The following is a 5,077-nucleotide window of genomic DNA, read 5'->3' as shown; positions in this document are numbered from 1 at the left end:
TGTGTGTCCCGCACGTGACGTCAATCCACGTCGACCAGCCCCCCTCATTAATAATCATGAACAGGTGACGTCCACCACATGGATCCCCCCCCTCATTAATAATCATGAGCGGGTGACGTCACTCCACATGGGGGGGGGGGGGGGGCGAGGCGCCTGCTCCCCCCTCCTCGGCGTCAACTTACAACCCTCACTACAAAGCAGAACCCTCGCGTCACGTGATCTGCGTAACGCTGTTGAGACATCAAAGTCAAAAGGACATCATGATGAACAAGGGATTATAACCTTTACATGAAATAAGTCTGTGTCACCGCAGCCTTACATATTGTACACGCGTTGATGCAATGAATATGACGTCGCGGTCTGCTTTTCGCTTGCAAGTTTCAGATTTACTGCAATACCACCCGTCCTTGGACGGGCAGAAGGCGAGTAATCCTATATTGGTGTACCTTATACTCTTATGCACACGTTTCGGACAAACTAAGGCGATATGGATTTGGCGTGTCTAAATTGAATGAGCGGAACAGCGTTCCGGACTGCTCCGGCTGAAACGAAGCCACCACGATGACGGAAATGATGAATCAATAAAGACCTGCGCGTGTCGTGGCCCGGACTCGAACTCACGTTGCTGCGAATATTGTTTGCACGCGGCTGTCGTCCAAGAGTTTGGCGACCCCACGCGGTCGAGTGTGAACTGCAGCCCTAACAACATGCGGACCCAAGAAGCGGCGGTCCCGTGGCGCACACACGGGTCACGCAATGCGTAATGATGTGACTGCAGAAATCGCGTTACCTGGGAGGGAGGGGGGCGAGGAAAATGAAATAAATAAATATGATATCATAAGCGCATGGCATTCAATAACTGCAGATAAGGCCCGAATTCGCTATAAATAGCAGTCACTGTGTATATGCGCCTACACGCTCCAGTGAGCCCCATTGAATTCTCATCTCAGAGCCATAAGCTGGCTGCATCTTCATCATCATCAATCAGCTGTTGTCTCTTCGCTGCTGGATGAAGGCCTCTCCTTACGCCGGAGCCATGCCACACCGATCCGGTGTTGCTGCTGCTGCCATCCATCCCACTCGTCCTGCACGTGAAACCCGCCTCATCGCTCCATCTCCGCAGCGGTCGTCCTCTATTACGCGTTCTCTCTCTCTCTCCTCTGGCTGCCATTCCGCCACCAGTCTCGCCCATCGACCATCGGAACGCCGAGCCACGATGTGTTCCGCCCAGGCCTGTGGACACTTGTTATAAATTGCCGATATTATTGATGCCCCCCCCATCTAATGTGTTCGTTCCCAAGCCCATGCGTTCCTTGCAGTTGCGTGAACTAGCGTGGGGGCAGGGGGGTGCCTCGCCCCCCGCCTCCCTCACCGCCCCGGTGGCCAAAGGGACGAGTTGGGGTCCCCTTGACAACCACCGTCAGATATTTTTTTTCAACAATGGTGTGAGTAAAAACAAATCATGCCGTATAGGAAAACGATGTTTACATTTACTTTCATGAAAATGCTTTCATTTACGTTCCACCCTTTGTATGAATGTAATTAAATGCGCAACGTAATATTGCAAAGAAGTACTGCTACCGGAGGCTGCGGTGGCTGCGCGGAGCGCCTCTACAGCGTTAAATGTTCGAGACCGTGAGCGTAACAACGATGTGATTCGGCGAGTGGAGCCGCGATAAAGATAAAAAAAAAACAATATCCTAGTTGCGACCGTGCGATACAAATCAAACATTGGGACCCCACTTGACCGATTGCCGCATCCCCTGAGCTGATAATGTCATCAGTACGCCACTGGTTCCTTCCCGTAATCCTGTGTAGGTAATTGCAAGCTGCGCGTTACAAACGGAGCGCGCAATTCTGCCCATTGATTTGACAGCGCATGAAGCGGCACGTGCGCGGAGTCTGCCCCGCGGAAGGGGCGTAAGGCCGGTGACTATACGCACCGTTTAAACGTGTGTGTGTGTATATATATGTATTCATATATTGTATACTAGTTTTACTACCCGGCTTCGAGAAGAGACTTGGATTCTTGTCTTGGATTTATACACGGCCTACGCGGAGGGTGGAGGGGGGGGGGGGATGCGTGAAGTCAGCAAGCACGCCGCGTAACGCTGCCGCTCACTTGCCGTGCAAAATATATCCATTATTGCCCCCCCCCCCCCCCCCAAAAAAAAATATATATACAAAAGTCTATTTTTATACTTTTGCATTGTGTACAGTCTGGAAGCTACCCACATGCCAAATTTCAAGTTTGTTGCATGTTGGGAAGTATGCTAAATATTTCGGACAGACACATATTCACTAATTTCCCTTTTATATATTGTATATTGTTTTTGAATCTCTCTCCTGAGATTTAGAGCAAAGTTTTATTTGAGCTGCAGCAATCCGGGGCTGAGCTACGGAAAATACCCCCCTAGCTCCACTCCCTGCGAGTTGTCTGGCAGGGGGAATGAGCTCATTGAGATTCGGAGTTGGGGGACCCTGGTATAAGTCATACACGAATGCATTTCAAAGGCTATTCGGCGTATTCCAATAGCATTGTTATCCAATGCATAGAGTAAACCGTACGTGGTGTTCAAATCACTTTATTAAACCAATTATGTGGTGGTGATGGTGATGTTGGGGGTGGTGGTGGTGATGCTGCTGCTGCGTTGACATTGGTGTTCAAGCACAATTAACAAAAACAACACTCAACACTTCCCGTCAAATACATTGTGGCCTTCAAAAAAAGAACGGTGTATGTGCTACGAAGAAGGGCCATTGTTTAAAACGTCACCCATTTAAATTGTTGTTCCTTTCAAATCAGTGTTATGTTGATGGATGTGTTGATTTGTTTTTGTTGATTCCATTGTGGGGAGCGTGGAGACATCTCAATTTCATGAAGCCACCGGAGCTTTGCACTTTTAAATAATCTACGAGATTGAAAACTCATTTCTCTAGAACTGCTTTTTGTGTTTAGTTTGTTGTCCTTCGATTAGCGCGGTTGTTCAACATACGTACATGTGACGCACGTGATTTACAGCCACAAGTCCATCTGCTAGCGTTGCAGGGATGTCTACGAATTGTACAAGATCAAGGTGTCATGATGGGCAAAATCCGTTGATGACAATACATTGTACGGACAAGTCCGGTACAATATACGATCATTAGCCAGTTGTAATAGCGCTGTGCATACGTTGCACATGCGTAATGACTTCAGACACGAACTGTAGAGGGTTCTTTTATTGAACTTGGTCGCTCGCAGCGATGACTTTGAAGATCACGGCGTCGCGAGATAGCGCCGACGTGAAGAGCCCGTGACGACGTGAAGAGCCCGTGATGAAGTGAAGACCGTGACGACGTGAAGAGCCCGTGACGACGTGAAGAGACGTGACGACGTGAAGAGCCCGTGATGACGTGGGGAGCCCGTGATGACGTGAAGAGACGTGACGACGTGAAGAGACGTGACGACGTGAAGAGCCCGTGACGACGTGGAGAGACGTGACGACGTGAAGAGCCCGTGACGACGTGAAGAGACGTGACGACGTGAAGCCCGTGACGACGTGAAGCCCGTGACGACGTGAAGACCGTGACGACGTGAAGAGCCCATGACGACGTGAAGAGACGTGACGACGTGAAGACCGTGACGACGTGAAGAGCGTGACGACGTGAACACCGTGACGACGTGAAGAGCGTGACGACGTGAAGAGCCCGTGACGACGTGAAGACCGTGACGACGTGAAGAGCCCGTGACGACGTTAAGACTGTGACGACGTGAAGAGCCCGTGACGACGTGAAGAGCGTGACGACGTGAAGAGACGTGACGACGTGAAGAGCCCGTGACGACGTGTAAGTCCGTGATGACGTTAAGACCGTGACGACGTGAAGAGCCCATGACGACGTTAAGACTGTGACGACGTGAAGACCGTGACGACGTGAAGAGCCCGTGACGACGTGAAGACAGCGACACGGCCCCGAGTCCCAACTAAACAGCCGCGAACCTCGCTCCTCGCCCCCTTTTTTTTTAATCCCCGGCGTGGCCATCCCCCACCCTTGGCCCCGCCTTTTGTTCTCGAAGCCTCTGGCAAGTTCCCGAACCATCGTGGAGCTTGCACATCGTTCCCTTCTCTCTCACCTGTCCTGTTGTCACCGCTTGTGACTGTTGGTTCGACGCGCTGTCTTTACACATGCACGACGCCGTCTTTACACTTGCACGAATGTGAACGGCCAATTCTGGTCGCCGAAATAAATTCGGCCTAAAATGCTTAGCCAAACCTGGCTCAATCATGTCGACATTATCAATGGAGAGACAAAGGCGGTTGGGGATTCCACGCCGCATCCGCGCGTGCGGTTTATGACCGTAATAGGGTTAGGGTTAAAACACATTTGTCTGAACACTTAGTTATTCATAACATTGTTTAATATTAAGAGATACATGACAAGATTATTCGAGTTAGCTTATTCCCCCATAATGTTTATTTTTTGTATCGATTTAACGATACATATTTTAAGAAACTATCGCGAAGTACAAGAATTGTATAGACACATGATTTGTTTTAGACTTAATAATGTTAAAGTATACTGCAAAGGATTGTTTAAAGCCATTTAATATCCTCAATCAGGTGCCGTCGCGCGCAGAAACCCTGCAAAGAGACCCGCGGTGTGATCACGTTGAATCTGTTTAACACGCAGGACGCTTTCGCGACCAATATCATACATAATAGAGGGGTTGTTTTGGGGAGTTAGATCGCGTAAATATCTAACTCCTCCCCACCCCCCTCTATTATCGATCATATCGAATCATTGGCAATGACAAACGGTAAAAAAAGAATGACGGAAACGTTGCACTACCGTAAACTGCTCGCTCAGTTAACGAACGGTAGCTAAGCGTTTACAATGCTCACGTTCTGTAAGCGGGCAATGTGTTTTTTTTGGAGGGGGGGGGGTGCAACATTCTGAAACACATCGCGCAAAGTAACACTGCAAACGATCAAGTGTCAATCTTGATTTGAAGCTTTCGTGACTGCAGGAATCCATACTCTTTGGTTCTTTCAGTAAAGTCACGTGGGTAGAAATTTAAATAAAATAAATAATGTTT

Source organism: Petromyzon marinus, chromosome 22 (genome assembly GCF_048934315.1).
Source record: "Petromyzon marinus isolate PM22_M1 ecotype Great Lakes invasive population chromosome 22, UKy_Petmar_22M1.pri1.0, whole genome shotgun sequence".
NCBI classification, from domain to species: Eukaryota; Metazoa; Chordata; class Hyperoartia; order Petromyzontiformes; family Petromyzontidae; genus Petromyzon; species Petromyzon marinus.
Note: the sequence above shows the minus strand (reverse complement) of the source record.